The 23,993-nt window shown below is 38.2% G+C and overlaps 1 protein-coding gene across 9 annotated transcripts in view; it reads left to right on the top strand.

The window, feature by feature from the left end:
- Window positions 1–23,993, top strand: part of CUNH2orf88 (chromosome unknown C2orf88 homolog) — a 98,376-nt gene that overhangs the window by 44,957 nt on the left and 29,426 nt on the right. For 3 of the 9 annotated variants that reach the window (XM_058440256.1, XM_058440257.1, XM_058440240.1), the window contains exon 2: window positions 510–660. The exons of 2 other annotated variants lie outside the window; for them this stretch is intronic. The gene's annotated coding sequence lies outside the window, so the exon portion shown is untranslated. Of the gene's footprint in view, window positions 1–31; window positions 124–509; window positions 661–23,993 lie in introns of those variants that run through there. 4 more of the 9 variants (XM_058440260.1, XM_032755152.2, XM_058440246.1 and 1 more) reach the window with 3 other exon arrangements.

The following is a 23,993-nucleotide window of genomic DNA, read 5'->3' as shown; positions in this document are numbered from 1 at the left end:
GCTGCCTAGCAACTGTTTCTAGGCAGAGTGGCTGGGAGCCAGCTGTTGTCGTCATTCAGGAGCTATCAGCCTATGTCTACATACTTTATATCTGTTTTGGATTATTTGGATTCCAGTTGTAAGGTACAGTTTTTCTTAACTCTTAAGGCAGTACTAAATATTTTGTTTTTTAGTGATTGACACACCAAACCCTTACTTTCTACCCATCTCTGAATGTAAAAAATATACAGCTTTTTAACTATAATGGAATATATGTCTGAAGTTGGGTACTTTCGTGTTTTGAAAAACCATTGATGTCCATTCCTTTTAGGCCTAAACTCTAGCACATTCTTAAGTGGTCTAGGACTACACCCGGGTTTCTACCTACTACTGAGAATGTAAGAGGTGGTATGAAACATGCTTCAGAAACTTTTAACTCATCTTCTGAAAAATTCATTCCTGGCCTTCTTTGTGTAGTTACTACTTTCACTACTGATCATGATTTATTTTCTTGCCCCTGACCCTTGCAGCACAATAGAGCTAAGTTAACAGAAGTGGAGCAGTAGATGGTAGAGTAACTAGAGGTTATGCCAGAACTTGATGAGGAGCAGATCGGCCATATTAGTGGAGTAGAAGTCCCTCCAGGGAGAAGAGTGCTCACAAAAATTGAAGGAGTATACAGTAAGTACTATAGCCTAATACTGTTTGAGTACTTCCTGATACTCCTAGGCAGTTCAGCTCCTCTAATTCTGTCCAAGTTTCTTGTTCACACAGTCACTAAATACTTAAGTGTACACTTGCATTCAATCAACCATGCGTTCATCCTTTTATCCCCATGGCTGCTGAGAAGCCTCATCCACTCTCCTTGCTCATTTTCTTACAGCTGTCCAGTCTCCTAACTTATTCCTATTTATCTGCAAACCCATTTCCTCTGTGCCCTCAACTTTTTATAGGGCACTCCATCACATCTTTTAAAATTGAAACCCCAAGGACCTTACTTCATTTTCAGTTCCCTCCAACAGAGCCTGTTCTTTGTCCATACCTCATAAGCCAAAGCCAGGAGACAGGTTTTTATCATCTTTAGCTCCCTATGCCACTTCCAGGTCATTTTAACGAGAAGCCCCTCTTCATTTGGGAGACAATACAGGACTTAAGAGCATAGGATTTGGATGTAGACCCTTATTTGGGGATGTTAACCTTTATGAGCCTCAATTTCCACATCTGAAAAGAAGGATAAGAATATCATTTGGCAAAGTTGTTATGAGGATTAAATTTATACATTCTTTTCACAAGCCTTTGTGGATTACTATGTTCTAGGCACTTTTTAAAGTACTCAACAAAACAAATAATTCCTACTCTCATGAAGCTTGTAGTTTCATGGGGGGAATAAAGTCTTCTTTAAACAAGTAAATACATAAACACAATGACAAAATCTGATATGAAAGAAAGTATATCAAGTGTTTAATTGGAAGTAAAATTTAGATGGTGGTGAGCTGGTTAGGAGAAAGGCTTAGTTGGGAGGTGACATTTAAAGTTACAATAGAAGGATAAGTAGGATTTAGGCAAAGGAGCAAAGGATAGAGGGCATTACAGACATAAAACAGCTTGGCACTTTCTAGAGACTGAGAAAAGGCCATTATGAAAGGGAGAGGTGTTACGGGGTGCAGTCAGAGATGTAGGATGGGGCAGAATTTATAGGACCTGAATATGAAGGCTATATTAGTCCATTCTCACACTGCTGTGAAGAAATACCCAAGGCTGAGTAATTTATAAAGGAAAGAGGTTTAATTGACTCACAGTTCTGCAGGGCTGGGAGGCCTCGGAACACCTACAATCATGACAGAAGGGGAAGCAAACACATTGTTCTTCGCATGGTGGTGGCAAGGAGTAGTGCTAATCAAAGAGGGAAAAGGCCCTTACAAAACCATCAGATCTCATGAGAACTCACTCACTATCACAAAAACAGCAGCATAAGGGTAACCACCCCCATGATTCAATTACCTCCCACAACATATGGAGGTTATGGGAACTACAATTCAAGATGACATTTGGGTGGAGACACAGCCAAACCATATCATTCCACCCCTGGCCCCTCCCAAATCTCATGTCATCACATTTCAAAACACAATCATGCCTTCCCAACAGTCCCCCAATATCTTAACTCATTCTATCATTAACCCAAATGTCCAAGTCCAAAGTCTCATCTGAGACAAGGCAAGTCCCTTCCATCTATGAGCCTGTAAAATCAAAAGCAAGTTAGTTACTTCCTACATACTATGGGGGTACAGGCATTGGGTAAATACACCTATCCAAAATGGGAGAAATTGGCCAAAACGAAGGGGCTACAGACCCCATGCAAGTCTGAAATCCAGTGGGTCAGTCAGATCTTAAAGCTCTAAAATGATCTCCTTTGACCTCATGTCTCACATCCAGGTCATACTGATATAAGAGGTGGATTCCCGTGGTCTTGGGTAGCTCTACCCCTGGGGCTTTGCAGGGTATAGCCCCCTCCTGGCTGCTTTCATGGGCTGCTGTTGGGTGTCTGTGGCTTTTCCAGGTACACGGTGCAAGCTATCTGTGGATCTACCATTCTGAGGTTTAGAGGACAGTGGTCCTCTTCTCACAGCTCCACTAGGCAGTGCCCCAGTGGGATCTCAGTCTGGGGGCTCCCACACCACATTTCCCTTCTGCACTGCCCTAGGAGAGGTTCTCCACAAGGGCTCCGTTCCTGTAGCATACTACTGCTTGGACATCCAGGCATCTTCTGAAATCTAGGCAGAGGTTCCCAAACCTCAATCCTTGACTTCTGTGCATCTGCAGGCTCAACACCATGTGGAAGCTGCCAAGGCTTGGAGCTTGCACCCTCTGAAGCCATGGCCAAACTGTACCTTGGCCCCTTTTAGCCATGGCTGGGACACAGGGCACCAAGTCCTGAGGCTGCATACAGCAGGGAGGCCCCAGCCCAGCCCATGAAACCATTTTTTCCTCCTAGGCCTCCAGGCCTGTGATGGGAGGGGCTGCTGTGAAGGTCTCTGACATAGCCTGGAGACATTTTTCCCATTGTCTTGGGGATTAACATTTGGCTCCTCATTACTTATGCAAATTTCTGCAACAGGCTTAAATTTCTGCCCAGAAAATGGGTTTTTCTTTTCTATCACATTGTCAGCCTGCAAATTTTCCAAATGTTTATGCTCTGCTTCTTCTTGAACACTTTGCCACTTAGAAATTTCTTCTGCCAGGTAACCTACATCATATCTCCCAAGTTCAAAGTTCTGCAGATCTCTAAGGCAGGGGAAAAATGACACCTGTCTCTTTGTTAAAGCTTAGCAAGTGTGACCTTTACTCCAGTTCCCAACAAGTTTATTTTCTCCCTCCGAGACCACCTCAGCCTGGACTTCATTGTCCATATCACTACCAGTATTTTGGTCAAGGCCATTCAATAAGTCTCTAGGAAGTTCCAAACATTCCCTCATCTTCCTGTCTTCTGAGCCTTCCAAGTCTCTGGGAAGCTCCAAACTTTTCCTTATTTTCCTGTCTTCTTTGGAACCTTCCAAACTGTTCCAACCTCTGCCTGTTATGCAGTTTCAAAGTTGCTTCCACATTTTTAGGTATCCTTATAGCAGCATCCCACTCTACTAGTACCAGTTTACTATATTAGTCTCTTCTCACACTGCTGTGAAGAAATACCTGAGACTGGGTAATTTATAAAGAAAAGACGTTTAATTGACTCACAATTCTGCAGGGCTGGGGAGGCCTCAGGAAACTTACAGTCATGGTGGAAGGAGAAGCAAACACATCCTTCTTCATATGGTGACAGCAAGGAGCACTGCTGAGCAAAGAGGGAAAAGCCCCTTGTAAAACCATCAGATCTCATGAGAACTCATTCACTATCAAGAAAACAGCAGCATGGGGGTAACCACCCCCATGATTCAGTTACCTCCCACAAGGTCTCTCCCATGACATGTAGGGATTGTGGGGTGGGAACTACAATGCAAGATCACACTTGGGTGGGGACGCAGCCAAACAATATCAAAGGAGTTTTACTGTTATTGAGCAAAGGGGGCTTGCTGCCCAATGTGCTAGAAGCCAATATTATGATGCCCGGTTTTTGAGAAAAGCTTTATATTGCAAGTTGACTCACAAGAGACCCAAGTCAAGCTCAAATCTTTCTCCTTGTGCTGACTTTAAGGCAGTAATTTTATTTGAAAAGGTTTAGCAGGAGGATTCTGGGATTAGCAGTTGATTGGCAGAAGGAAAGGTGAGATCTGGAGAGTCCTCAGGCATGTGCAGTTACCTCTTCATGCTACTTCATGTGTCCCATGTGCATATTCGAAAGTGAGTTAGTATGAAATATGCAGTGGAAATTCAGGCTGTGATGTCAGCAGGCTTGTTCTGTGCAGACTCCAACTGGTCATATTGGTTCCAACTGATTTCAGCCGGCTTCATTATCTTACAAGTGGAGGGAATTTCGGTGTTTCAGCAAGTTGTTTCTCTTATCTGCCATCCTGCAAACTCAAGAATTTCTGTTAGTTATGGTTTCTTTAACTCTTTGTGGCACAGTTTCTTTACTTCCATTTAAAATGTCATGAGAAGCAATGATTTTAAGTAAAGGTACAATATCATTTATGCAATTAAAAGATCTCTGAGGACAGTGCTTGGAACATAATACTTACTTGGTAAATGAAGTTATATTCACATGGGCCTTGCTCTCCAGTATTTATGAGGTATAATGTATCTGGGTGACAGTTTTGTTCTCTGCCCCAAACTCTTGCCACCACTCTTTGATTAGCACAGCCAGTGTTCCCACTTCAGAACTCCTTGACATCCACAATTCCACAGGGCCACTCTTTAGAGCTTCTCTGGACCAGAGGCTTCCCTATCTGTGAAATCTTATATGCCAGTAAACTTCTAGACCTCCACAGTGGTAAGAAATAGGATGAAAAGAAAGCCAAGTTGTGAAGGGTTGCTTTGAGGCTAACGAACTGGTACTTTTGATATCAGTGGGCTGGGGTAGGTCCCCAAATGCTGGTGGGACCTTGACTGCAGCCACTGTGCAGGCTCTTGATAACATCGCAAGAGTGAATTCAAGGACAAGTCAGAAAATAGTGAAGGTTACAGAGATTAATTGCAAAGGGAAAAGTACACCCTCAATAAAAGGGAGTTGTGGGTGTCCTCGAGAGAGTCATCCACAAGGGGGTTTGGGGCTGCTACCTTTATGGGTTTCCTTAACCAAGGGGTGGAGTATTCATGAAAATTCCTGGAAAAAGGTGCAGATTTCTGGGAACTGCAATACCACCCATTTTTATACTAAATATGGATGTTCTTGGAACTGTCATTGCACTGGGGGGCAGAGGTGTGTGATTTAGTATGTTAATGAGTATATAATAAGGTCCTATTTGTGAAACCTAGGTAAAATCCAGTGCCATGTTGGGTCAAGTCAGTCTTAGCCAGCTTGGTCCACACCTTGTTTTTCAGGGTTTTATCAGCCCATAGTCTCTAGTCATATGTAACTGCTGCCTGGAGTTTTTTTATTCTCCTGCAACCACTCTGTATTATTCCTGTCAAACTTTATCCTGTAGGAAAAAAAAAAAAGCAACACTGAACTTTATAGTTCCCTAAACACCGTGGCACATGCTGTTCCCTGAGCTTGAAATGTCCCTTCTTTCCAAGATCACCTTCAAGCTCCTAGTCATCCTGTAGATCTAGCTTGGCTCTCATCTCTTCTTGGCTCACTGCAACCTCTGCCTCTCAGGTTCAAGTGATTCTCCTGCCTCAGCCTCCTGAGTCGCTGGGATTAAAGGCATGTGCCACCACACCTGGCTAATTTTGTATTTTTAGTAGAGATGGGGTTTCACCATGTTGGTCGGGCTGGTCTTGAACTCCCAACCTCAGGTGATCCACCTGCCTCAGCCTCCCAAAGTGCTGGGATTACAGGCAAGAGTCACTACACCCATTAGTTTTCAAAGAACCAGCTTTTTCTTTCATTTATCTTTTGTATTTTTTTGTTTCAATTTCACTTAGTTCTCTGATCTTGGTAATTTCCTTTCTTCCGCTGGGTTTGGGTTTGGTTTCTTCTTGTTTCTCTAGTTCGTTGTGGTGTGACCTTAGAATCTGAGTTTGTGCTCTTTCAGTGTTTTTGATGTCAGTGCTTAGGGCTATGAACCTTCCTCTTAGCATCGCCTTTCCTGTATCCCAAGGTTTAGATAGGTTGTGTCATTATTGTCATTCAGTTCAAAGAATTTTAAATATCCATCTTTATTTTGTTTTTGACCCACTGCTCATTCAGGAGCAAGTTATTTAATTTCCATATATTTGCATGGTTCTGAAGGTTCCTTTTGGAGTTGATTTCCAGTTTTATTCCACTGTGGTCTGAGAGAGTGCTTGATATAATTTCAGTTTTTTTAAATTGATTGAGGTTTTATGGCCTATCATATGGTCTATCTTGGAGAAAGTTCCATGCACTGTTGAATAGAATGTGTATTCTGCAGTTGTTGGATGAAGTGTTCTGTGTATATCTGTTAAGTCCATTTGTTTCAAGGTATATTTTAAATCCATTGTTTCTTTGTTGACTTTCTGTCTTGATGGCTGCTCTAGTGCTGTCAGTGGAGTATTGAAATCTCCCACTATTATTGTGTTGCTGCCTATCTCTAGGAGGATTATGGCTGTCTCTGCCGAGGCATGCAGGTTGTCAGGGAAGTGAGGGAAAGCCAGCAGTCACAGGCCTCACCAAGCTCCCATGCAAATCGAAGGGCTGGTTTCACTCCCACTGTGCCCCCTGCAACAGCCCCCAGTCTGTTTCCAGGCAGACAGCATGACAGGCTTGAAAACTTGCCCTGGGCTACCCACCTCCCAGCTGCAAAAGAAAGGAGCTTGGCTCTTCCCCAACCTGTGGAGTCTGCACACAGGATTTGCACCCACCACGATCTCCTGCCTTTTTTTTTTTTTCATTATTCCTTTTTTCTACTCCCACCAGCAATATTTGAAAGCGCCTGTTTCCCCATAGCCTCTCCAATAATGTACTATAGGAGTTTTGGATTTTGCCAGATAGTTGAGGAATTCTATCTCAGTGTAATATTAATTTGTATTTTTATTGGTGAAGTTTAGCATCATCTCATTTTTTTAGTGGCTATTTGTATTTTTTCTGTGAACTATTCGTTCATATTCTTTGCTTACTTGTCTATAAAATTGGCCTTTTCATTCACTATTTCTAGAAGTTTTTATATAAGAATACATATAAGCACTCAGTTTGTGCTATGAATTGCAAATGTCTTTCCTATTTGTCATTTCTGTTTTTATTTTGCTAATGGGATATTTTTGACATACATAAATGTTTGGTTTATTTGTGTTTACATTTGACTATTATGCTATCCAGATTTTTTTTTTTTAATTTTAAGCTCTAGGATACATGTGCAGGACGTGCAGATTTGTTACATAGGAAAACGTGTGCTATGGTGGTTTGCTACACCTACCAACCCATTATTTAGGTGTTAAGCCCCGCATGCATTAGCTATTTATCCTGATGCTCTCCCTTTCCCCATCCCCCATGACAGGCCCCAGTGTTGTTCCCCTCCCTGTGTCCATGTGTTTTCATTGTTCAGCTTTGATTTGTAAGCAAGAACAAGCAGTGTTTGGTTTTCTGTTCCTGTGTTAGTTTGCTGAGGATAATGGGTTCCAGCTCCAACAATGTCCCTGCAAAGGACATGATCTAGTTCCTTTTTATGGCTGCATAGTATTCCATGGTGTATATGTACCACATTTTCTTTATCCAGTCTATCATTGGTGGGCATTTGGGTTGATCCCATGTCTTTGCTATTGTGAATAGTGCTGCAATGAACAAACCAAGCAACTATCCAGACTTTGATTTATAGTTAGAAAGGTCTTGGCCAGGCTGGGCATGGTGGCTCACACCTGTAATCCCAGCATTTTGAGAGGCCAAGGCGGTCAGATCACTTGAGGCCAGGAGTTCAAGACCAGCCTGGCCAACATAGGGAAATCTTGTCTCTACTAAAAATATAAAAAATAAGCCAGGCATGGTGGCAGGCACCTGTAATCCCAGCTATTTGGGAGGCTGAGGCACAAGAATTGCTTTAATCTGGGAGGTGGAGGTTGCAGTGAGCTGGGATTGCGCCACTACACTCCAGAGCTAGACTCTGTCTCAATTAAAAAAACAAAAAACAAAACAAAGAAAAAAACAAAGAGAGGTCTTAGCCAGGCTCCATGGCTCACTCCTCTAATTCCAGTGCTTTGAGAGGCTAAAGTGGGAGGATCGCTGGAGGCCAGGAGTTTGAGACCAGCCTGGGCAACAGAATGAGACTCCATCACTACAAAAAATTAAAAAATATTTTTAATTTAGGCATGATTCTAATAATATCACCTATGTTGTTTTCTAATACTTTTATCATTTCATTTTTTTTACATTCAAAGTGTTGCTCCATTTGGGCCTATTTCTGTATCCCCATAACATAGCATGAGTACAGAACTGGCTTTCTTTTCTTTCAACTTGCCACTCCATTTCCCCAACACTATTTATTTATTTAAAAGTCCATCTTAACTTTGATTTGGCATGCAGTCTTCATTGTGCACTAAATCCCCATATGCATTGAAGTCTTTCTCTGGACTTTTTCTACTGTGTTTCATTAGTCTGTCTTTTCATAAGCCAGTCCTACATTCTTAATTATTGATGCATTATAGTATGTTGAAACCCCTAATAAGAATAGTACTTTTATTGCTTTTATTTATCAGAATTTTATAGGCTATTTTTTGTTCACTTTTTCCCCCATAGGAATTTTATAATTGGTTTGTCTAGTTCCAGGAAAGAAAATCTGTATTTTTTGTTATTATTGTTCCTTAGTAACTTACAAATGTAATACAACTGCTTTATGATAATGAGTCTTTCTGTTAAAGAACACAGTCTTTACATTTGTTTAAGTTAATTTTGTATCCTTTTTATTAGAAAGTTTCTCCTCTAGGTTCTGAACATTTCTTAAATAATTCTTAAAACTTTGTCACTTGTTACTATCGATGTGGGATTTACTCGCCCATTCTTTCTTTCTTTTTTTTTTTTTTTTGAGATGAAGTCTCGCTCTGTCGCCTAGGCTGGAGTGCAGTGGCGTGATTTCGGCTCACTGCAAGCTCTGCCTCCCCGGTTCACGCCATTCTCCTGCCTCAGCCTCCTGAGTAGCTAGGACTACAGGCGCCCGCCACCACGCCCGGCTAATTGTTTGTATTTTTAGTAGAGACGGGGTTTCACCGTGTTAGCCAGGATGGTCTTGATCTCCTGACCTCGTGATCCGCCCGCCTCAGCCTCCCAAAGTGCTGGGATTACAGGCATCAGCCACCGTGCCCGGCCACTTGCCCATTATTTCTAAGTCATTGTTTACATATATGAAGACTATTAATTTCTGTGTATTAATAATTTTATATCCTGCTACATTGCTGAATTTTCTTATAATCATTTTCATTTGGTATCTGTTGGATTTTTCAGGTATACAATCATACCCTCTGAAAATACAGAAATACATTTTTTTCCCAATTTTTATACCTCTAATTTTCTATGGTATTGGAGGTATAGCCAATCAATTAGACAATGTTAACTAGTAGTGGTGATTTTGGGCATCTTTGTCTAGTTCCAGACTTTAGGAAGAATATCTTCAGTGTTTCTCCACTAGGAAATGGGCTAGCCTTAAAGTTAAGATAAAATATGTATAATAGTATAATGTTTTCATCAATTCTTATTTTGAGTGCTTTTAAAAAAATCAAGAATAGTTTTGGTTTTTATTAAATTCCTTTTAGCAACTATAAATATAAACAATTTTCCATCATAAATTTATTAATATGGTAAATTACATTAATATATTTTGTATTATTGAGTTATTCTTGTATTCTTACACAAGCATTGAGAAGGAATCTCACTTGATCATGATATATTCTCTTAACGTGCTAATTTGTTAATATTTTATTAAGTCTTCTCAATTGACATTCATAACTAAAGTTGATAATTCTTTTTTGCAGTCTATTAGGCTTTATTATCATCAATGTTATAACTTACAGTCTGGAATTTTTTATTTTTCTAAAATCTGGAACAGTTCAAATAGCTTTACCTACTCTCTAAAGATTCCTCTGTGATGGGTACATTTTGGAGTTGAGGAGATATCTGCAACATATGTAAGCAATAATTGAGCTATCTTGCAACCTCTTCTTTAGGACTTCCCTCTATTTCAACACAAAATTTCAGTATTATCTTACAGCATTTAACCTTGATATTTTTAATTATGATTACGCTTCTATAATCTATTAATTTCGATAGTAATTGACCCCTGTGGAATTTCTGAGTCTGCTGGGGTGAGTTTTGAATAACTTAGTTTTCCTGGAAAAATCATTTGTTTCATCTTCCAAGTTTTCAAATTTATTTGCACAGAGTTGTGCAAAGCAGCTTCATAATCCCTTTTGTTTCTGTTATTCTTTTCATTTCTTTTTTTTTAATCATTTGCTGTATTTTAGTTTGGAAAGTGAATTAATAATCTGTCTTTAGTGTATTTCTGTTTCTCCTTCTATATTCTATAGCTTTCACTTCATGCAAGTAATTGCCAAGTTGTTTGGTACACAGATATTCATAACTAATCTTCCTTGTGAATTCTCATACTTAGCATTTTTTAAAAGTCTTTATAAATCGCTTTTGGGTGTGAGTTCTATATTTACTGATTAAAATCACTGCCTGTGCTTTCTTTTAGTTCATATTTGCTCATACTGTTATCTTAATTGAGTTGCATTGTCTTAGAAGTGTCTCTTGTATACAACACAGAGCTACATTTTGCTTTATGATAGAAGTATATGACTTATTTCATGCACACAAACCCCCAAATTTACATCTAACTATGTTCCACTGGCCAAAGCAAGTTACCTTGCAGTCTAGATTCAAAGAGTAGAAATAAACTTCACTCTTAGGGAGAAGTTACACAATATTGTGGCCATTTGGGTAGGTAATGGATCTACTGCAGGCTGTGAGGCGGACTGCCTGTGTTAAGAGCTAACTGGGGAGTGTAGAAGAGATCTGTGTTTGGAGGCAGGTCTCCTACTTGAGTGAAATGTGCAGTTGGCAGACACTCCCGCCGCTTTTCTAAGGCTTACTTAAGAACCATACATGCACTGGAAGAGAAAGCCAGCATTTGAACTTGTGCTCCTCAGAGTACATGGATGGCTATTTAGTGTTAGCCGCAGAAGCAGGGACAGCCAACATAGAGGGCTCCAACTTTCTCCAGTTAAGGAGGGGGACATTTTCTCTCCTCCCTTCCCCTCTTTTGCCCCAATTACAGAAGAGCTACAACAGAGAGAGTAAGGAGGTATCTGGGAACCAGACCCTGGCCCTTCATTCTCACTCTAAGCTGATAGAACCACAGCTTTTGCCTAAGTTAAGGGAGGCTAGGAGAACTAACAATCAGAATAATGTATTTCTGATGGTTGAAAATGGCTGAATGGCTACAGAATCTGGCCAAGATATGATTAAAGGAGCCTCTCCACAGGAGGAAAGAATTTAATAAAGTGCAAAGTATAGACGAGAAAAAGAAAATAGGAAGCAGAGGTGGTAGGTGAAAAAAAGAAGGGGGCATAATTAATACAATATAATGAATAGAATAACTATTAGATTAGACTAGAAGAGGGCAAGGTCCTAGAAGAAGTTGAATGGGGTGGGATCAATGCAGCCTGGACTTGAACAGGAGAAAACAAACTTCATCTTTTAAGATTGGAGGAAAAGGTATTAAGAACTGATATGAACAGGTGATTGTGCAGACAGGAGTCTGGAAAGCTAATAACTTCAATTTTTTTAATGAAGTAGGAAGTAAGAATGTCTGGTGAGAAAGAGAGTAGCTTGAACAATGAGGAGCTTTAGAATGGTCCTTGGAATACTAAGGTTGAAATTAACCTAAGGTAGATAGATTAAAAATACTTTTCTCTGTGCTAGCAACAAGCTATAAAAGAGGAAAAAAAATTTAAAGGACCTCCTGAAAAATAATAAAATGATATATAAGGACATTAAATAATAAATTTTTAGGTATATTTATTATAAAAATATGAATGCTCCCCCAAATTAAGTAAATGTAATACAATTCTAATTTAAATTTGCATAGGGTTTTGGGGGAATTGGAAAAGAGATCTTAAAGGCTATATGGAATAATTAACGTAAAAAGGAAAACTGGTGAGGAGTGACCTGCCTCACTAGATTGCAGCATATCATGACCTCCTTAATTGGCTTTGGTTTTAGCTTAAAAAAGGTAAGTCAGAAGAATAGAATAGAGGGCCCAGAAATAGACCCAGTACATGTGGATATTTGATCTTTAATAAAATTGGTATTTCAGTTAAAAGGAGAAAAGCTGGGTTATTTTAAAAATGGTGCTGATCCAACATCCTATTAATCTGGAAAAAAAGTATTAATATCTTGAGATAAGTTCCAGATTGATTAAAGAAAAGAAAAAAGAAATAATAGATTTTATATACATACAAACATCCTTCAAATTGTTGATTAACCAAGATAGGACCTAGAAGTTATAAAGGACAAGACACACATAATTTCAAAATCTGTGTGACAGATGATTAAATTTAAATCAAAAGAAAATGAGTGCTGTGCTTTATTGAAAAATTTTAAAAAGGGAATGATAAATTAGGGGAAATTATTTATTTGAAACACATGATAGAGAAGATTTGGACTATACAAAAGTGCTTACAAATGAATAAAACATAAATAACCAAAAAGAAACAACGGGCAAATGAGATTTGCAGAAAAGGGAATCCAAATGGCCAATAAACATGAAATCACGCTCAACCTTGCTGAGAGTTAGGGACATGCAAATAAAATAACAACAATATATCATGTCATAGCCATTAGACTAGCAAAAATTGACAGTGAATATTGCTGCTGAAAAGGTTTGGGGAGAAGAGTACTCTCACATATGTGGAAATGTTCATTGTTTCAGTCTTTCAAAAATGTAATCTGGTATTATCCATTGTAATTAAAAATACATTTACCTATCCCATCATAGGAATCTATCCTATGGAAATAAAATCACTACTAGGTAAGGTATACACACAGTTACGTTTATTGCATCATTGTTTGTACTAATGGAAGACTGGAGACAGAGTGAGTGCCCCTCAGTAGACAAATGGCTCAATATACTGTATTATGGCAGACTCATATCGTTAGTATCATACAAGCCATTAAAAGAAATCAATTCAGTTCTTACTAAGGACTTTCCCTGAGCTAGGCCCACTTTTGATCCTCACCACAACCTTATGTGGTAGGTGGTAATAATTTTACAGGGTAGGAAACTGAAGCACAGAGAGTTTTTAAAAATGTACCCAAGGCCTCACAGAACTACATTCAAAATCTCTCTATTTTCTCTTTATGCCAGTTGACTTGGAGAGATTTTGAAATATATTGTTCATAAGTATGAAAATCTTAATACAGAGAAGTATATAAAATAAGATCACATTATTATAAGACAAATGACTCCCTAAACTTGTACACACACACACACACACACACATCACAGGATGCTATATATCTAGAATAGGTTTGTACTCCAGAAAAGAAGGTTAAATATTAGGTTGTTAACATTTTAACTTTTGGAAGAACTACATTTACTATTCATGGTAGAAAAAATTATGGAAATAATTTCATAAAGCTATGTATAAAGGAATGACCACATTTCATGGTTATCTGATGGGGGATAGATTTTATATGATTTTTATTTTTACCTTTGTTTTTAATTACTTAATTGTATTTTTTTAAATGAGTATAGATAATTGAGGGAAGGGGAGACTATATCCATTGTGGGAAAAATTCACATTAATGGGGGCATAATAATGATAATTTTATAAATTCGCCTCAAGACTATGTCTCACATGTCTCTAGAACTTAAAACAAATTAATGCTAACAAGAAAAGGGTTAGTTATTACATATAAGACTTCAATGTAATGCTCCAAACATCAGGTCTTGAAAGCAGGGTTTTTTAGCAGAAGTAAAATTCAATCTACATTTTAGTGTATGCAGACCTCTCAAACAAGCAGTTTCATTTAAAAAATTGGTGACATATTTCTCACATGAACCAATTTGAAGTAAATTTAACAGTGTGTTTCACCGATTGAATAGGAAATGGTAAGAATTTGTATGTAAATTATATGTAAATATTTATATACTTTAAATGAATTTTGCCATAAACAAGCTGTACTTACATTACTTTTAATGATATTGATTAAATTGTAAATTCCTGAGGGGATTCATAGTATCATGTTATCATTTAAGAGATTTTTTTCTGGCCGGGCGCGGTGGCTCACGCCTGTAATCCCAGCACTTTGGGAGGCCGAGGCGGGCGGATCACGAGGTCAGGAAATCGAGACCATCCTGGCTAACACGGTGAAACCCCGTCTCTACTAAAAATACAAAAAATTAGCCAGGCGAGGTGGCGGGCGCCTGTAGTCCCAGCTACGCGGGAGGCTGAGGCAGGAGAATGGCGTGAACCCTGGGGCGCGGAGCCTGCAATGAGCCGAGATTGTGCCACTGCACTCCAGCCTGGGTGAAAGAGCGAGACTCCGTCTCAAAAAAAAAAAAAAAAAGAGATTTTTTTCTTTTTTGATTCTGTTCTCCCTGGCTATCATCACCTTGGCATTATGCAGACCCTGTGGTGGAGAGAAATAGTGGACCCAGGTCCCAAAGTTCTCCCTGAATGGCAGAGCATGCATAAGAGGCAGATCTAAAAGTGATGAGGCAGAGCAGCTATGATCACAGGGCAGAAGCCTCACAGAAGCAGGGGAAACATCCCTGTTTGGAGTCGGGAGTGGGCAGGAGAATTTCTGTTCCTATCCATTTTGGAGAGCAGGCTGCAGGAGAAGGTCTATCCTCAGGGGAGGCCCAGGATTCCTGTAGGGCCTGGAGGTGAAGAGACTTCTAAGACAAGATGAGGATGCAGGAAGTTGATTAGCAAGGGATTAGGATTCCAAAGGCTGCAGTGGAAGGGGCTGTGATGCATGATAATAGTGGGAGTCACCAAAGCTGAGAAAATACAAAAGGGCATACGAACTAGACAAGGTAGGAGGTCTGAGCTGGGATTAGGCACTTGCCTTTCTCCCTGTAAAGGAAAGTTATGATTAGCAGCAATCGGCCTCCACCCAACTGGGTACAAATTATATTGGTGCCATAACTGCCTAAGGGTCCCAGGCACTTGGACCTGCCTCCAGTATTTGTTATATGGGCATGGTGACAGTGGTGGAGCAGAAGGGCACCAGGAGGCTTACTTGAGTTCTGGATTGATGAGTACTGTTGTGCTGAGCCTTTGTATTCTCACTGTCTATATAATCACTTACAATGATTGTTTTGTGAATATAAAACATCTACTCTCTGCTTATGAGTTAAACTCTTTAGACTCAATTTCTGGGGATTTTTGGTTTTCTTGCCTGAATTCAGGACGTGCCCTACTTCAACTTCGGATGCGGACTGCTAGAGTGTTGTGGTTCTGTCATACTTGGCTGTGAGTGAGACTCATTTCTTTGAGCTCCCTTTGTTTTGTGAAGCTCAGTGTTCCAAGTTCTCTCGTCCCTAAGGTCCTTGGCTGATGACTGCTTCGTAACCACATTCTTCTAGCCAACATGATGTAAACTAACAGAGCTTGCCAGTAGCTCTGTGATCTCTGAGAGATCACTTTAAGAAAAAAGGCTGAATTCATTGACTCACAAAACCAGTCTTTTGGCTTACATGGAAGCCAACGAAGAAAGTATGTGAAAAGACAAGTTGCAACAATCCATTCTTAAGAGCCATTGTTGGCCCCTTCTAAATTTCTGTTCTTTCAACTTTTGAAACTGCTGTCTTTGTATCTGAAAACATTAAGCTATTATGAACTAGAATTTGGCAATGCCAAATTGAAAGCAATTTTATGAGTTTAAAATGTCATTGCCAATAAAACGATATCAAATACTTTCTTTTAGTATTTCAGTGTAGAGTGGAAACATTTCTTCAGATACAGGCAGGGGAAGTTCATTTTTGAAGATACAAGTTATGAGCATTTTAAGAGGGACAATCAGGACCTAGCTGAGGTTTTCATGGATCTAGTTTTGATGTGACTTTCAATCTTAGGTTATTTTGATCTTTTCTTTCTATTTCTTAAATTAAGTTGCTTTGCAAACAACTACATATTTAATGGTCTCAGAATAGGTGAATAACATGGTCATTTTATGGGCGGCTATTGGACATTGTTCTAATATCCCCAAACTCTACTCCTATCTAATTTTCCTACCTGTCTGGATGGCACTAGGCTTAGCATAAGATTTTTTTTTTTAACAATGGTTATAGTAATATTCGTCCGTGTTTCTCTTTAGTGATCCCTACCTCAAAATGCCAAACCCAAATATTAGTCTCTTGGCCTTTTGTTTATAGTTCTTATGAAAATTGCATAGCTTATCTGTGCTAAAAGGGTAGACTTTAAAATTTATTTTCTCCCATGAGGTTTATAAAACATGACTAAATGAAACTCATGTTTTAGCTTTTGGAATGGGAAACAAATTGGAATATTGGGATATACTTCTTTCCCATTTAATGAAAGTATGACTAGACTTTTGACCTACACTGATTCAGGAAAGTGATGTTAAGGCAAAATGTTTTGGGTAATTAGCTCTCTTTCTTAATTTGTGATTTTTTTAAAAAAAAGAAGAAACTTTGAAAAATTAAAGACAGATACTAAATATTAACTATAAAAGGATTTCAGTATGAAGGATAATGTTTGAAAGATTCTAAGACAAAGTATAAGAATTGCATGGATAAGTAACTTTTAATTCATAATATAACAGTGACATTTTCTTATTTACATTTACATGAAAGTCTAGTCATACTTGCTTTAAATGAAATCTAATCGAGTACTTACAGATGAAGAACGCTAAGTGTAACTTTATATTTGGTCTTAGATGATTCATTAGAAAATCTTTGATTTATAGATAAGCAAACTCTCTCTAAGAGACTGGAATATTTTTTAAAGCTCCCCAATTTTTTAGGGCCAAGACCAGGGTTTCAACACAGTTCTCTGGATTATTAGACATCATTAAATTAAACTTTTTTTTCTAAAATATACATAGTGGAAAGAGGCTTCCATGAATTGCAGTAGGGTCTTTGTGCTGGTGCTTGAAGAAAGACCTCATGCTAGGAAATTCTTGCCTCCAGAAATTACCAATATGTCACTTCCTGCAGTGACATATTAATTTGTCACTTTATTTGCCTTAATCAGTCCTTCATGGATGGTCCAGTAGGCCTGAACTCAGAATGTAGTTTATACCAGCTTTTAAAAGGCATTTTTTTACCCTATCAAGTAGCATACCTAGTAATAGGCATCTAAAATCATACCAAATTTATTTTCCATAAACAATACATCCCAGCTTCTTAGGCCTACATTCTCAACAAGTAGCGAGTAAGTAGACTCTAGGTATAACTATTCCATTATTTACTACTGTCATGTCATCTTATAGCGAGATCTCTTAGACTCAACACAAAATATCCTTCCTTTTTATTTTTGTTGACCTTTCGACAGCCTTTGACTCCTGGCTTAGAAATCAGTTATAAGACAAAATGTAGTAGCTCAGTATTGATCCCCCGTTACAGACGCTTATGCAGAAGCAGGAACTGAGCAGTAGAAGTATTCTCTTGTTGGATAAGAAAATATTTGCCAGTTCATTAAATAGGAATGTGTTCTGGACTCACTTTTGGATAAACAAGTTGCATTCATTTTTTTCCCTCTCAGCCACGAAAAAGAAAACACCCATATTCAGATGATATGAGTTTATTATCTGGAACTAGGAGTGACTTAGAGACTACTGGTGCTATTCTCTAATCACTGCTAGAAAAAAGAAAATGGCTTCAGATCAACTATGCCGAAATCAAGGTGTTTATTTTTGGTAGACATTTCACCTAGTTTATAATTGACATCTCTATTAATCAAGTTTCCTCAAAGTAATTGTGACCTAGGATGCTCCTTTCTGGTGCAAAGGACGTGACATTTAAATCCGCAGGATACCTCTGGATTAAGATGATTATGTGAGCAAACATGTTTTCTTCTCATAATTTTACCCTTACCTTCTTTATAACTATCTGGTAGAGTAGAAGATTCATAAGCAAGATTAATTAGGATAGCTTATAGGAAATAGAGAAGTTATGATCTTTATAAATATGAGTAATTTAAAAATTGTAATACAGTAATATTTTAAATTGCTTATACACATATTAATTTTATAACTTTCTGTTTAAGCAGAATATTCTCCCCAGCCACTCTAGGTAATAGTAGTCTAAGTTGGGGAAAAACACAGTTAAAATCTTTTGAAGGAAAACAAGACCCAAAATAATGTCGAATATATACAAAAGAGAAGCTTGTAATTAAAAGTCAATGAAAAGAAGCTTTGGAAAAAAAGTAGAATTGCTAATAGTGCCACAAAAACAATACCATGCTTCTCACGAAAGAGAGAAGCAAATTCTACTGTAATCTCTGCTACTACATTTATGACTATTGAGGTAAGGCAATAAGGATTTATTTCTTTTGTGTTCTCCATCAGTAAAACTGGAATGATAATATTCCCATGTTTACTTAATAAAATACCAGGAAAATAGTAAGCTGCTTATTTAAGAGCCTTATTTAAGGTTTAACAATAATAAATACAATTCAAACTTAAGCTCTGATGGACATATCAGAGGAGTCCTTTGCAGTTTTCTTATTTAAGACTTTGAGTACGTGGAAGCAATTTTTTTTAGGAGGTATTTTAATGAGAATATTTCTTGCCTGGAAAAAAAAGAAGGTAAATTTAAAGCTGAGAAAGTATATATTTGTCTAGATATTTGAGAGTAAATCTATTTTTAATATTCCACCCAAAAGAAAAGAATAAAAGTTCTTATATAAGCAAATACTGTTAAAAAGCAAGTGAGGTGCATTATATTAAATATGAGTAAGCCTGTTTCAGGATTGACCTCGCCAGATTATTGGATCATCTTGATGTAAACATTATGCAACCGATGTGTTTCTTAACTTTATAGTTTTAGAAATTAGATTTTTATTAGGTCATCCAGGAGATATCAAGTTCTATAAAACTGAGTCTTGCTCTGTGATTTACAAATCTGAGGTCTTAGCCTGAAATTCATAGTACTTCCTAATATATTTATAACTTCCTTTAGTTTTCATCTATTTCACAGACATATCTTGAGTTCCCACTGATTACCAGGCACTCAACTAGGAACTGGAAATACTTAAAAGACATCATTTCTGCCATTTGAGTGAGGATACTAAATACAAACAATTTATTATAATTATTTATTGTTATGGATACGTACAGAAAATGCAGTAGGAAGACAGGAGAAAGATCTAAATCAATGACTTAGTATAACTAGGCCCTTTGTTACGAGCTCAGTGACTCATTTCCCCATTTTCCAGAAAGAATATGCACGAATTTTAACCAATAACATTATACTAAGTTCCATGTACTCATATGTTTGCATTGTATAAGTTTTTAAACCAGTTATTTTAGGATTAAGATTGCATCTATTAAATCTTTTTCAGCCTTCATTTAGAAAGGGAGCATGAGAAACACTGAAAAGCAAGGCACTGTGATCTACACAGAAACCATATATTGGGCTCACAGCTACTGAATGAGACTGACTGGTTGAGACAGTTTAGTGAACCTGGTAACTTCAGGGTTTTTTTTCTTACCTTTAACTGTGAGACAGAATAGGTTAATTGGTGATTTATAGTGAAAAAATACATTTAAAAATTGTTTTGTCTCCTTACAAGACCTCTATTTGAAAAACTTAGTCCTGCAATTCAATAGGAAGAAAAGGCTTTATTACAGCATGATAAAAGTATGTCTCTTAAAGGCAAATCGGTCAGATGTGTTGGCTCATGCCTGTTATCCCAGCACTTTGAGAAGCTGAGGCGGGCGGATCACTTGAGCTCGGAAATTTGAGACCAGCCCAGGAAACATGGTGAAACCCTGTCTCTATTAAAAATACAAAAAACAGCCATGCGTGGTGGCAATGTAGTCCCAGCTACTGGGGCAGCTGAGGTGGGAGGATTGCTTGAGCCGTGGGGTGGAGGTTGCAGTGAACTATGATTGCATCACTGTAGTCCAGCCTGGGCGACAGAGCCAGACTCTGTCTCAAATAAATAAATAAGTAAATTAATTAATTAAAGGCAAATAAAATTTATTTATAATTTATTTAGAATATTGGCACTTGAAAATAAATTTTTTTCAGTGATTCAATCTACCATAATTTTTTAATAATGCTTCGGTTAAGAATTATTTTATTTAGTCATTTTCAAATATATTTAATCCGATATTTTAGAGGAATGCTATTAGTTCTCAGGCAGATTTTTGGAATATACAAAATATGGAAAAACTTTCATAGGCTAAAAAAAATAAAAATAAAACTTACATTCCTTGAGTGCACAATATTTGCCAGATATTCTAATGCTAGCAGGCATTTCCAGTTTGGGAGCTATTATAAATACAGATGCTATGGATAGTCTTATCTCTCGGAGTACATGTGCATGATTTTTGTTGGTTATACATCTAAGAATGATCATTTCTAAGTCACATCATAGGTATGTATTAGCTTTGGGGGTTAATACTAAACATTTCCGAAAGTGGTTGTCCCAAGTTTTCCTCTCATTTACAGTATAAAAGAATTCCAGAAGCATTTACTTCATCTTATAAGAACCAGAGCCCTGATTATATTATTAGCATTAGAATTAAATTTAAAAATTTTAAACCAAATAGAGGCCAGGCCTGGTGGCTCACACCTGTAATCCCAGCACTTTGGGAGGCCGAGGCAGGTAGATCACTTGAGGTCAGGAGTTCAAGACTAGCCTGGCAAACATGGTAAAACCCCATCTCTACTAAAAACACAAAAATTAGCTGGGCATGGTGGTGGGCGCCTGTACTCCCAGATACTCGGGAGGCTGAGTCAGGAGGATCACTTAAACCTGGAAGGCAGAGGTTGCAGTGAGCTGAGATCCTGCCACTGTACTCCAGCTTAGACAACAGAACGAGACTCCATCTCAAAAACAATACAATACAAAACAAAACAAAACAAAAACTAAAACCAAATAGAATTTCAAGAAATGAAAAAAATACAGTAACAAAAATTAACCCAAAGCATGAGCTAAGTTGAGAATTAGACATAGCTGAAGACAATTTATAGAACTTTCAATTTACAGAAATTATTCAATATGCAGCACAAAGATACAGAGATGGAAAATGTGAACAGTTAAGAGACATTGAAGGTAGAATGGGAAGGTCCAACATATGTCAGAGAGGAGTTCCAGGAGGAGAGAATGAGGGGAGGCAATAGTCAAAGAGATAATAGCTGAACAGTATTTATGTTAGATGATAGACATTAATCCTCAGATTTAAGGAACTCAACAAATTCCAAACAGAATAATTAAACACCCATACCTACACATAAAACTTTAGAGCACCAAATATAGAAAGAATATTAAAGAAACTATAAAGATTACATACAAAGGAATTGAAGGAATGGAATAATATCTTCAAAGAGCCAAGGGAACATTCCTAGCCAGCTAAAATATTTCAGAAAGAATGTCAAAGAAAGTTGTATTTAGAAAAAGAGTGAGTTTACCACTTAGATCTTGACAGAAAGATTACTAAATGATGTACTAACTGCAGAAGTAACTTAAATCTAGATCAAAGGAATATAATATAAGAAGCACTGGTGAACAAAGAAATTAATATTATAAGTGAAAAAGAGAAATATGCAAAGCAGTTATTTAAAATATGAGAGAATAAAATGAGCAATGTAATGCTGATAGACTTTAAAACTTAGGGAAAATGGGAAATCTTCTGGAAAAATAAAGATTTCCAAAATTGACCCGGCAAGTGTGAAACTTGAATATGTGAAGGAATAAAAAAAAAATCCACTCTTTTTTTTTTTGCTGAGGTCTGCTACACTTTTGCAGAACAGATTGTTCCTATCTTATATAACCTGTTCCAAAGACAAAAATAAATGGAGTGCTTTCCAACTCATTTTATAAAACCATTGTAACATTAATACCAATACAGGAGAACTGTTTAAAAACTATAGGCCAATATCACTCATGAACATAATACAAAAATAAGAAAATACATATGCAAACCAAATCCTGCAATGTATTAAAAAGAATTACAACCAAGTTTGGTTTATTCTAGAAATGAATAAATTGTTTAGCATTTGAAAATCTATATAAGTTATCACATTAACAGATCAAAGTAGAGAAACCATTTGCTTATCTCTACAGATGGAAAAAAGCATTAAAAAATCACCCATTCATAAAAAAATCTTAGAAAACTAGGAATAGAATGGGACTTCCTTGATCTGATTTTCTTAACTGCCAAACCCTACAACAAACATTGTAGTAAAACATGGAAATATTCCCTTTAAAAGCAGGAACAAAAATAATTCTGCCATTGCTACTGCTATTCAATTATAGCCAGCAAAAAAAGAAAAAAGAAAGAAAAATGAATAACATGAGGACTAGAAATGAAAGACCAATTATTTATTTGATGGAACATTGTCTACACAGAAACTTTTTAAATTATAGATGATCTATTAGAATTATTGAAAGTTCAGCAAGTTTGGATACCATCCAAAATATAAGAAAAATATAGGGTATTAGTTTGTTTTCACACTGCTGATAAAGGCATACCTGAGACAGGGCAATTTACAAAAGAAACAGGTTTATTGGACTTACAGTTGCATGTGACTGGGAAGGCCTCACAATCATAGTGAAAGGTGAAAGGCACATCTCACATGGTGGCAGACAAGAGAAAAGAGAGCTTGAGTAGGGAAACTCTCCTTTTTAAAACCATCAGATCTCGTGAGACTTACCACAAGAACAGCACAGGAAAGACCTGCCCCCATGTTTCAATTACCTCTCACTAGGTCCCTCCCACAACACGTGGGAATTCAAGATGAAATTTGGGTAGAGACACAGCTAAACCATATCATTCTGCCCCTGGCCCCTCCAAAATCTCATGTTCTCAAATTTCAAAACCAATCATGCCTTCCCAACAGTCCCCTGGAATCTTAACTCATTTCAGCATTAATTCAGAAGTCCACAGTCAATAGTCTCATCTGAGACAAGGCAAGTCCCTTCTGCCTATGATCCTGTAAAAGCAAGAGCAAGTTAGTTACTTCCTAGATACAATGAGGGTAAAGGCAATGGGTAAATACAGCTGTTCCAAACTGGAGAAACTGGCTGAAACAAAGGGGCTACTGGCCCCATGCAAGTCCAAAATCCAGCGGGGCAGTCAAATCTTAAAGCTCCAAAATGAACTCCTTTGACTCCATGTCTCACATCCAGGTCATGCTAATGCAAGAAGTGAGTTCCCATGGTCTTAGGCAGCTCCGCCCCCGTGGCTTTGCAGGGTACAGCCTCCCTCCCGGCTGCTTTCATGGGCTGGCGTTCAGTGTATGTGGCTCTTCCAGGTGCACGGTGCAAGCTGTCAGTGGATCTACTATTATGGTGTCTGGAGGACGGTGGCCCTCTTCTCACAGCTCCACCAGGTGGTACCCCAGTAGGGACTCTGTGTGAGGGCTCCAACCCCACATTTCCCTTCCACACTTCCCTAGCAGAGGTTCTCCATGAGGGCCCTGCCCCTGCAGCAAACTTCTGCCTGGACATCCAGATGATTCTATATATCTTCTGAAATCTAGGCAGAGGTTCTCAAACCTCAATTCTTAACTTCTTTGCACCCATGGGCTCAACACCATGTGGAAGCTGCCAAGGCTTGGGGTTTCTACCCTCTGAAGCAACAGCCCCAGCTGTACCTTAGCCCCTTTTAATCACGGCTGCAGTGGCTGGAATGCAGGGCACCAAGTCTCTAGAACGCACACGGCATGGGTAGCCTGGGCCTGCCCCACAAAACTATGTTTTCCTCCTAGGCCTCTGGGCCTGTGATGGGAGGGCCTGCTGTGAGGACCTCTGACATGCCCTGGAGACATTCC

The sequence above is a fragment of the Hylobates moloch genome, unplaced genomic scaffold, assembly GCF_009828535.3.
Source record: "Hylobates moloch isolate HMO894 unplaced genomic scaffold, HMol_V3 SCAFFOLD_1, whole genome shotgun sequence".
Classification (NCBI taxonomy): Eukaryota; Metazoa; Chordata; class Mammalia; order Primates; family Hylobatidae; genus Hylobates; species Hylobates moloch.
This window is presented reverse-complemented; position numbering and strand designations above follow the sequence as displayed.